At 41.5% G+C, this 11,724-nt stretch overlaps 1 long non-coding RNA gene across 2 annotated transcripts in view; it reads right to left on the bottom strand.

Moving 5' to 3' along the window:
* Nucleotides 1–3,061: 3,061 nt before the first annotated feature.
* The window catches only part of LOC103789397 (uncharacterized), a 29,757-nt gene continuing 21,094 nt past the window's right edge, over nucleotides 3,062–11,724 (bottom strand). For both annotated transcript variants that reach the window (XR_013530453.1, XR_013530452.1), the window contains exons 5-6: nucleotides 4,209–4,387; nucleotides 3,062–3,546 (exon numbers count right to left, since the gene is read on the bottom strand). This is a non-coding gene — a long non-coding RNA (uncharacterized LOC103789397). The remainder of the gene's footprint in view (nucleotides 3,547–4,208; nucleotides 4,388–11,724) is intronic.

Here is an 11,724-nt window from a genome sequence, read left to right as displayed (position 1 = left end):
GATGCCCACACTCACCACTTCTATTCAATATTGTACTGGAGGTTCAAATCAGGTGATTGGTAAAGAAAAAGACACAAAGGGCATCCAGACTGGAAAGAAGTAAAATGATTTCTATTCACAGATGACATGATCTTAGAGAAAGCTCAAAAGAATCCACAAAAAACTATTAGCACTAATAAATGAGTTCAGCAGGATACAATGTCAATATGCAAAAATAATTGTGATTGTGTTTCTCTACTTTCTTACTTTTTCTTTTTCTTTTTTTTTGGCAGAGTCTCCCTCTAATGCTTAGGCTGATGTGCAGTGGTGTGACCTCAGCTTGCTGTAACCTCCACCTCCTGGGTTCAAGCAATTCTCCTGTCTCAGTCTCCGAAGCAGCTGAGATTACAGGCATGCACCACCATGCCTGGCTAATTTTTTTGTTTTTCAGTAGAGATGGGATTTTGTCATGTTGGCCAGGCTAGTATCAAACTCCTGACCTCAGGTGATCCACCCACCTGGGTCTCCCAAAGTGCTGGGATTACAAGTGTGAGCTATCATGCCTGGCCCATGCTCTTTCAATGAGAAATTGGAAAATGAAATTAAGAAAAGAATTCCATTTACAATAGCATAAAAAAGAATAAAATACTTAGAAATAAATCAAACAAAAGAAATGAAAGATTTGTACACTAAAAGCTAGACAACATTGTTGAAAGAAATGAGCCTGATTATTCCTAATAATCAAAATGTGAAAATCATGCAAATGTCTATCAACTGATGAATGGATAAACAAAATATAACATATATATACACATTAGAATCTTATTTGGACATCAAAAGGATTGAAGTATGATACCTGCTATACTATGAATGTGTCTTGAAACCATTATGCTAAGTGATAAAAATCCAGTTACAAAAGGCCACATATCATATTATTTTATGTATTTAAAATATCCAATTTAGGCAAACCTATAGAGATGGAAAGTAAATTAGTTGTTGCCAAAGGCTGAGGGGATGAGGTGAGTGGAGGGTGATAAAGGGTACATGGTTTCTTTCTAGGGTGATTTAAATGTTTTTAAATTGATTGTGAGGATTGTTTCACAACTCTGTCAATACTAAAAAACATTGAACTGTACACTTCAAATTGATGAATTGCATGGCATGTGAATTATGTCTCAATAAAACTATCACCAAAAAATCAACAACTGTCCAGGTCACCAAAAACAAGGAAAGTCTGAGAAACTGTCACGGTTAAGAGGAGACTGAGGAGACCTGATGACTTAATATGATGTGGGATTGTGAAATCCTGATGAGATCATGCAATAGAAAAAGTAAGGAAATGTGAACAAAGTATGTATTTACTTAATAATAATCTATCAACACTGGCTCATTTATCACAATAAATATACCATCCTATTGTTAAGACGTTAACAATAGCAGAAACTGCCTATGGGGTCTATGTACTACCTTTGCAATTTTTATTTTACCTAGAGCTATACTAAAATTAGAGTTTATTTATCTATGAGACAGACTCTCACTCTGTCGCCCAGGCTGGAGTGTAGTGGCACAATCTTGGCCCACTGTGACCTCCACCTCCCAGGTTCAAGCGATTCTCCTGCCTCAGCCTCCCCAGTAGCTGGGACTACAGGTGTGCACCACCACACCTGGCTCATTTTTATATTTTTCGTAGAGATGGGGTTTCATCATGTTGGCTAGGCTGGTCTCAAACTCCTGACCTCAAGTGATCCACCCACCTCAACCTCCCAAAGTGCTGGCATTACTGGGTGCCCAGCTGAGTTTATTTTTTAAAATACATCTTTGCAGTTTTGAGAGAGGTGCTTGAGAAGTCCATTTAATTACATTTGTATCAATTCTCCCTTGCTTTACATATTTAGCTGCTATTGTTTTCGGTGCACACAGATTTGACTTATCCACATATTGTAGCCTTTATCAGTGGCTTTTTTTGTTGTTAGTGTTTTTTCCCCTAAAACCCATGTTAATTTTAATAGGGCTATTTTAGCAGCCCCATGGCACACATGATTTCTGTGTGGCCACAGTGAAGTGGCATCTTTGGTACTCTTATTCATCTTCTCTCCTCTTCATACACTACTTCGGTGTTTCTACCACTTTAAGACTTCGGAAACTTTTTTGCTTCACCTGTGTCCCCACCTCCCAGTTCAGAAATTTGCTGAATACTTATTAGAATCCCCCACATCCCTTCTATTTCAAGGATTTTTGCCTTTGCTTGCTCGTGTTTCATGACAGCAGCCTCTCCACATCCAACCATAGGGATTTTGTTATTTGCCTCATTTTTCTGGTTTCCCGCAACTTGAGTTCTGTATTCTTTGTGGGGTGGTGGGGTGGGGGGGGGTTAGTGATTGCTTAACTATTTTCTTCAGATGGAGTGTGTGGGTGATATACACCAACGTTTGCATAAAAAGAGTATTTTTAGCTGCTTTTTAAAAATTTTATATCCATTTTTAAAGCCTTCACTACTTCAAAAATCAAAAGAATCCTGAAGTTTATGAACAATTGAAGAAGGCGTTAATGAAGAGAGATCACAATTCAAATTGTCTCTCTATCCTTTCATTTCTGCAGAAGGGTAGAAAGACCTATTTCCAATCTGGAAAAGGTGGAGGTTTTTCTCTTCCTTGACAGATTCAGAAATCTCCAGGAGTGGGCCTGGGAGGTAGCGGGGGTGGCTCATACCTGTAATACAAGCACTTTGGGAGGCTGAGGTGGGCGGATCACCTGAGGTCAGGAGTTCAAGACCAGCCTGGCTAACATGGCGAAACCCTGTCTCTACTAAAAATACAAAAATTAGCTGGGTATGGTGGCACGCACCTGTAATCCCAGCTACTCTGGAGGCTGAGGTAGGAGAATTGCTTGAACCCAGGAGGCGGAGGTTGCAGAGGCCCAAGATCACACCATTGCACTCCAGCATGGGCAATAGAGTGAGACTCAATGAAAGAAAGAAAGAAAGAGAAAAAGGGAGAGAGAAAGAGAGAGAGAGAGGAAAGAAAGGAAGGGAAGGAAGAGAAGGAAGGAAAAGGAAATCTGTCTCCAGGAATGAAGGCAGAAATTGGAGGAGCAGCCAGAAAGTGTTTAATGCAAATGTTAGTACAGTCAGCCTAAGCAGAGGCCAGCTCCACCCGTTGGAACGGGAGTTGAGGGTAAATACAGCAGAGAGCCTCATGCATGGGCTCTGGGAAAGGAGCCAGCCAAGCCAGCCCCGGTAATAAAAGGCAGCTGGTCTTTTTTTTGCTCTCACCTCAGAGCCCTCACCAAGCAAGGCCTGGTTTTTCAAATAGCGTTCCTTACAGATAAAAGCCATGCCTCAGTACAAATGAATTCTTGCTCTGATACCACTGAGATGTATTTTAAAGCATTGTTCCAACAGACTGATTTCACAGTAAAAGAGAGGAAGGGAGGGGTGAGAGAAAGGAGCCCAGAAGTTTCCTTGTCTGTCTCTGTGTGAATCCACCAAGCCTTTTAACAATCACCCTTAACTTGAGAGTATCTGGAAGAACGGGCCATTTTTCGTTTTCCGGAGAGAATTGCCAGCACCTATAGATTTAATAGATCCAGAGAAAGACTAAACATAACATTTAGGATCTCTGACAAGTTAACTGAAGATTGCACCCCAGGACAAGTTACTTAGCCATTTCCTTCTATATATGATATAATTTTTAGCGTAATCACATTTTCTCAGATCTCAAGGAAGAGCCCTAGGGAATATTTTTAATTATAAGACAGACTTAGCTTTTGGCCTTATGTATTATGAAGCATCTTTGTCAACATCAGATAGTTGAGTCCTAGGTAGGACCAGATGGGAGCATTCATACAGGCTTATATGAGGTACTTCAGTTCCTCTTATCCTCAAATCTGCTCTCACCTCATCGCCTGAATGTACAACATCTGTGGCTTTGTTCTCACTTGCACTCTCTGATGGGAAGCTGTATAATTCGATCCATTGTGCATTAAAGGTGTTTTGTTAGGATGATCATTTAAAATACACACTCAAAAAGGCACACTCCAGGGTGCCACATATTAAATATTTTATCTCTTCTCTTTAAAACAATCAGAGCTAAATGTTTTTACAGATAATCCCAGACCTCATTATAGAGGAGTAAGTGCACACTCTTATGAACCATTCTTTCTCAATAACCTGGCTTATGAATATCTTCCTCTTCTCTCTTCCCATTTTCACATTTAACCCAGTTTCCTACCTTTTGAAATTCAGCAGAATCTTCTCTGTCTTGTGTAGCCTTGGCTGTGTTCTCCTGACCTCAGATTCAGAGACAATTCCTGTGGGTTATCTACTCAATGCCACCCACGATGTGAAAGCTGGCCTGTAGCGGGCTGTCAGGAGCTGATGCCTTCATGTGATTATCATGCTCTGCACTGTCTTTTGGAAAGAAAAAAAATCAGTGAAGCACTGCTGGTCTTGCTGTATCTTCAGGCATTATTATTATCAAGGAAAAAATATTTAAATATTTAAAAATAATTATTATAAAAAATGTTATTGACAAATAGCAGATTCTCCTTCAAAAGGCAAAGATCCCATAGGAGCAAAGGAGTCCAGACACCTTGTGGTCTATTCCCTGCCCCTGGGATGGGCTGGGGCCATTCTAGAATTTCAGAGCATTTGTTCTCTCCACATAGGATGGCTCGATGTTTATGCTTAATTGCAGTAAGTTTCCTTAGCATAGCAGAAGCTTCACAGGACACCCTCCAGTTCTCCCAGTTAAAAGTGATGCCCCCAAGAGGATAAGCCCCTTTACCAGGCTGAGCCATTAGAATCTCTTCCTCCGGAGTATGGATTGGGAATGTGTAGCAAGGCCCCTGGTATGTAAACACAGGTCCTGCTGGTGGCTGTGTTTTCTACTGTGTGGACTGGAGAACAAAGGAAGCAGAGGCACAGGAGGAGGAGGATGGGCAGAGGGGTAAGATGAAAGCAAAGCAAGGGTCCTCCTTGCTGACAGCCAGGCCCCTCCCTGGTTCCATTCTTCCCAGAAAGCCTTGCTGCATCACAGGTACATGAGTACTCTTCTATGCTTACAACTCTTCCTCACTTATTTTGTTTTTGGTTTTTGAGACAGGGTCTCACTCTGTCGCCCAGGTTGGAGTTGGATTGCAATGGTGTCATCTCAGCTCCCTGTAACCACTACCTGCCAGGTTCAAGCCATTCTCCTGCCTCAGCCTCTCTAGTAGTTGGGACTACAGGCGTGCCCCACCATGCCTGGCCAACTTTTTGTATTTTTAGTGGAGATAGCGTTTCACCACGTTGGCCAGGCTGGTCTCAAACTCCTGACCTCAAGTGATCCACCCGCCTCAGCCTCCCAAAGTGCTGGTATTACAGGTGTGAGCCACAGTGCCCCGCCTCAGCCTCCCAAAGTGCTGGTATTACAGGTGTGAGCCACAGTGCCCCGCCTCTCCCTCACTTATTTTTTCCCTTAAAACAGCTCAAGCAAGCTTCTGATAATGACCAGAAGCTTCCTTACTGATACACATATCTAACTTTTAAAGACTTGTTATTCTTTCTCTTCTCCTTTTGCCTCTTCCACTTTATCATCTGGTGTTATGCCTTCGTGGTTTTGCTGTGGACGCACATGTACACTTGTGCATTGTAAGTCGACTTGCCAGTCCATATGGAAAAAATGAAAGACAGATTCATCCTATTCATAAACAAATGCAGGGAAAGGCATTTCAGAGCCTGCCCTGGTGAGTCACCCGCACCCCCTCCTGTGGGGCAGTCACTCTTTAGCACAAGTCTGTGTGGAAAGGCAGAGCTGGGGATTGTAGGCGCTTTCATTTTTTCAAGAGAAACCAAAATAATGATTTTTATGAGAAATCTCTTAATTTTGAATTGTCGATTCAAATTATGTTTAAATATGCAGTAGACCAGCCCCCTGCCCACCGCAAAAACGTTTGCAGGCTGCTTGCAATCTCTGCTTTCCATCCTGTTAGTCACACTGTGGACTGAGGACCAGCAGCATCAGCAGCACTCAGGAACTTACTAAAAATGCAGAATCTCAGGCCTACCACAGACAGGATGAGTCAGAATCTGTCTTTTCACAAGGCCCCCAAGTCATTTGTCTGCACATTAAAGACTGAGAAATCCTGGCTTAATTCACTTGTTCCTAAATTTGGCTGCATATTGAAACTGCCTAAGAAACTTAAAAAATAAAATAAAATACTAATACATGAATTCTGCTTCCAGGAATTTTGTTCTAATTAGTCTGAAATGCAGACTGGACAAAACAAAACAAAACAAAAAAACCTCCCCAGCTGATGTTTACAGGTAGCAAATGTAAATGTAAAGAATGGCTGGTCTACCACAGGACCCAAAACCCCTTCCTACTGCCTCCCGGGTGATGTCCAGCAGCTCATGCAGACCTTATCCACCTTTGCTCCTGAACTGGCAGCTCCAGGTATGGAGTCTCAAGACTTTCACAGGAGGTGGACGTTCCAGCTACACAAATATTGCCAGAAAATAATTTTGGGAGAGGAATGGGGAAGAGCGCTTCAGTTTTTTTTTATTTAATGACCCTAAATTAGAAGGCAGGACTTTCTCAAATGCCACAAAGAAATAATGAGTATGAACATTTTAGAAAAATAACTATTACAGTCAAAGTACTCAGTTGCGCAGTACAAAGATTCCAAACACACAGGACTTAAATCTGTATCTTAAATGATCGCAGGCATCTGAAAATCCTAGTTCTTTGAAAATGTGGCCAAATAAGAAGGGAGAGAATAACAACAGCAAAATAACCGAGAGTGAACCCTGAGATGCCTAAAATTAGAGTGCAGGAAAAGCATCTTCTTTTACCTTCTGACCCCTTGTCTTGTCACTCTGATCATTGCTTCTAGAATACATTCCAGCAGCTAAAACAAGCTTTTTGTTTGTATCTGAGTGTATGTATAAAATTCTTCCAGTGTGACAAATTGCAAACAAAAACCAAGCCCCCAATTTTTTATCCCTTGTTTGGATGGCCTGTGCAATGTGATCTGTGGCTACTCCCCTCAAGAAGAAGAGTATTTCAGTCCATCCTTTGAATCTGGGCTGGCCACGTGGCTTCCCATAGCCAATAGAATGTGCAGAAACTGTGCTCCCATTCCTGGGCCAAAGCTGCGGGGTACCTGGCATGCTGCCGCTCGCTCTCCTGGAGCACCGCTACTGCTATGTATGCAAGCTGGATTCGCTAGATTCGGAGAAGACCGAAGGCCCTCCTAGACCTCCCAACAGCCAGCTGACCCCCCAATACTTGAGAAACCCCCGCCAATATCAGCAGTCACATGCCTAACCCACAGTTGACCAAAAAACGCATGAGCAAGCCCAGTCAAGACCAGAGGAGTCACCCATCTGGCCACAGCATAGTGAATTAAGTAAATACTTGATTGGTTACATACTGACATACCGATAGCTAACGGACATACCCAGCCTAGAGAATTTCAATTTAAACATTAATATTCTAAAGAAATGGAGTCCAAAGAAATAACTGGAAGATAGTCAAGTGATACTAGGGAACACTAAGGAAAGAATAAGTTTCTTTTGTCAATTTTGTTCCTCCATTGAGTCATTTAGGGACTGCACTGCTGTGTTACCTTGCTAAGTCAAGGAGCTGAGCAAAATTGGGGCCAGCAAAATTGGAGGTGGTGCATATTGAGAGGATGTACCTGGGCACAGCATCTGACAATGACTTCCAATCCACTTCCTAATTCCACCTCCACTACTGCTCCTTTTATATTTTCATCTACATTATTGATCATTGTAATTTGAAGACCAAATTTAAATAGGAACAATGTTCATGTTCTGAATAACATCACGTTTATGGATTCCTTAGATAATTCTTATGACTTAGTACGATTTCCCAAAAGATAACAGCATCACATGTCCCAGGGTTTTCTGCAAACTTCCTAAGAAAACTGAACTGTTTCATAAGAAACTGCTTTCAATATTCTTGCTAGAAATCAGTTTAAAATTTAGCTCAAATGGGAAAAGAAAAAAAAGTCAGCATTTATAAGATAACATATGCATCACAGACTCAGTCTTCTCTCTCCTCTCACAAATCAGATGTAATGTTCAATCTTTGGGCAGTAGGCAGCTTTGTAGGTGAGAGAATTATTCTGCTTGTACCTCCCTATGACATAGAATTAAGGCTGGATTTCTTTCTCTCTTTTTTCGGCTTAGATTTTTTTTATTATTATACTTTAAGTTCTGGGGTACATGTGCAGAATGTGAAGGTTTGTTACATAGGTATACATGCACCATGGTGGTTTGCTGCACCCATCAACCTGTCATCTACATTAAGTATTTCTCCTAATGCCATCCCTCCCCTAGACCCCCACCCCCTGACAGGCCCCAGTGTATGATGTTCCCCTCCCTGTGTCCATGTGTTCTCATTGTTCAACTCCCACTTATGATTGAGAACATGCAGTGTTTGGTTTTCTGTTCTTGTGTTAGTTTGCTGAGAATGATGGTTTCCAGCTTCATTCATGTCCCTGCAAAGGATGTGAACTCATTCTTTTTCATGGCTGCATAGTATTCCAGGGTGTATATGTGCTACATTTTCTTTACCCAGTCTATCTTTAAAAAAAATGCAGACATAATTATTTTCAACTGGTTCTTCTTTTAGTCCTGCAAAAATCCCTGAGACAAGGAGAAATAACAAAAGGTAAAACTATCTGTTTGAAACTGTGGGGTGGTGGTGAGGGAAGCAGAATATGAAACATACATTAAAAATATAATACACATATTCAACCTTATAAAGGAAGTAAATCCTGACACATGCTATAACATGGATGAACCTTGAGGATACTACGCTAAGTGAAATAAGCCATAAGGCTGGATTTCTGCAGACTTCTCCTCACCTTCATAGCTGACTTAATTTGCCAAGATGTGAACAGAAGCAGTCACATAATCCTATTCTAAGGCCATTCGTAGTTTCTGACAAAGGTGGGTGGCTGCCTCAGATCAAGGGATATCCCAAAGATGAACAATATTTGTATTGAGAAGCCAGATATAATTTCAGGAGGTAAACAGAAGTCTCACGTTCAGGTAAATACAAGACTAATTAAGGAAGTTGCTTTTTTCTCTTAATAGCGAGGTTGGCAAGCCAAGCACATGGCGTATTTATGGATCTCTGTCCCGGACATTATGAGGAATAAAAAAGCCATCCCCCACACAGTGACTGCCCTCAAGGAGCTCACAATCTGGTTAAAGAGACACAATGGTCAGATCCGAGAACAAGGGGTGTAGATCAATACTTCCAAGAGGTGTTGTTGAGATGGTAAACGGTACCTGAGTGACCAGAGTTACAGGACACAAGACTATGCTGTAAGCTGGATAACTCATGGAAGGGCATGGGGAAAGAAAATCAAGAAATCAATGGTGAGACTGAGCACACTGTTTATTAACTACTCCTCTGGAAGTATGTCCTGGCTGACTAACTCGTCCATGCACACACACGCAATGATAATGCTGTATTTGTCTCATCAAACCACCTGTCTCCTGAGAGTCTCAGAAGAAGTAGCTGTTGTTGTTATTTCCTCACATTATCTTGAGTAGACACCACCTGGGACAGGTAAGTCCTAGAGAGGGAAATGGTCCCAATTGTTACCAGTGAGACGAGAGCAACTCAGACATGTGAATCAGGAGCATACAACAAAGCATCTTTTGATACGTTCCTGTGAATAGCAATTTTTAGAAAGATTTCCATTGGGCACCATCAGATGCATAACTACCATTAAGACAAAATAGCACTTGCTTCCACTCCAGCCATGCTTATATCTTATCATTATCTATACTCCCAAGTTTCATGAACCTTTGTTTTTAAAAAGTAAGAAAATCTTTATCTTTAAACAGTTAGCTTTCAATGCAATTGTAGCACATTTTCCAAAATGCCAAGTAATCTCAAAGTAATTTACATCTGAGCTAGGCATATGTCAGGTTTTCAGGATATTTCTCTTCCTACTTCCTAAATTGTGCTCTGACGAATCTAGTAGTAAAATTAGTTAAGTATTCAACTAGGCACAAACTGCATGATTAGAGAGGATAGCTGTGAGGGATGGAAGGAAACCAGCCTGATTTAAAATTTACCAAGAGATGATTTAATTCCATGCAATGAGCATTTCCTGCACTGAGAGGAAACTGGTCATCATTATTCATTAAGACACAACCCACATGCAGTTAGATTAAGGGATTATCATTCAGGGATCTCACTAGTTTTTCTACACAAATTTGACCCCATCGTCCTAGCAGTGCAGACCAACCTATAGATGGCAATTTTACCTTTTGGGTCTTTAAAACGAGCCTCTCCTTCTAGATTTATCCAGCAGAAAACCGCCTAGCAATGCTACAATCAACCTGAAATGTGCTGCACGTTGCATCTTGCTGCCTTAATTAAAGTACACCAATCATCCAATTACACTGCGTGATTTCTCAAGCCTCTCTTAAGCTCCATAAAAGCCAGGAGGGCAAATCCAATTGAAGAAGGAAGCCCCAGGATTTCAATAGGTTCTAACCACAAAGGCTTCAATTTGCTCCTAGGTATATAATAGGTAGAAATGAAAGAAGATTCTTAATCTCCCGCATGGCCTTCAACAGGACGGGAACACAGCTCAGCTGAAGGAGGTAAACACGAAGCTGCTCACCTGACCTCATGCTACACCACGTTTGGCCTCTCCAGTTGTTTCTCTCCCTCTAGGCTGATCAAGCTGGGTGGCCTCACCTTGACTGCTAACACATAAATCTTTGCAAGGAAACAGCTCACTTAACTGACTATATCATCCACGAGCAAGGTCATTCTTTACATTTGATAAAGTGACCTGCAAAAGGGATCTTTTGCAGAATGAGTGCATCCAAGTGTCTCTTTACAAATAAAAGCCAAGTGTCCATGTAAAGACTTCTCTTGAGAAATGTAACCAAGACTTTCTGACACAACACAAATCACTCAGTACCCATGATCTCATTTCATCTCAATCGCCCTACATGGGGACATTCAGAGTGAGTAAATAACATGCTTACAGACAGAGCAGAGGTAAGCTGCAGAATAAGACAATGTTGTTGGACAATTTGAGAAAACAAGACCATATTCCATCTACTTCTTCTCAGGGGACAGTGAGACATGAATGGGAGCATGCACTCCAGAAGCTGATCAACTTGGGTTTGAATTCTGCTTTTATTGCTTTCTAGCTCTATGACATTGACAAAGTTATTGGACCTCCCCTGAGCCTCAGTTTCCTCATCTCTAAGATGGAAAAACTCCCCTCTATCTCAAAAGGTTGCAGTGAGGATGAGATGCAGTAAGAATGCATGTGCAATATCTGGCACGATGAGAATATTCAGTCGATGTTGGCTATTATTATTTATGAAGCAATTTTGTTTGGTTTAATCTCCTTTCAATCTCTTACTGAAGTAGCTTAAGAGCTTACGGCAAAACAACTTCCAACAGATGGACGTAAGAAGCAACTGGAGATCATTTGCCATGATGGCAATGAAGCATTAATTAAACTGGAATTACCACCCAAACTCAACCAGGCAGGAGGGATCCAGCAGGAAATCCAGCTTATTGGTTTCTCAGCAGAGGAAGAGCTCTACTCATGGTAAGGCTAGAGCCGAAGGCAGAGGGATGTGGAGTTGAGTGGAGGCAGGGAGCCCTTATCACCTATGGCTTTCACTTTGATTAAGACGTCATTCTCTTTTTTTGAGATGGAGTTTCACGCTTGTTCCTCAGGCTGGAG

This window comes from Callithrix jacchus, chromosome 20 (genome assembly GCF_049354715.1).
Source record: "Callithrix jacchus isolate 240 chromosome 20, calJac240_pri, whole genome shotgun sequence".
Classification (NCBI taxonomy): Eukaryota; Metazoa; Chordata; class Mammalia; order Primates; family Cebidae; genus Callithrix; species Callithrix jacchus.
The sequence above is the reverse complement of the archived record's forward strand: the minus strand, read 5'-3'. Positions and strand labels throughout refer to the sequence as shown.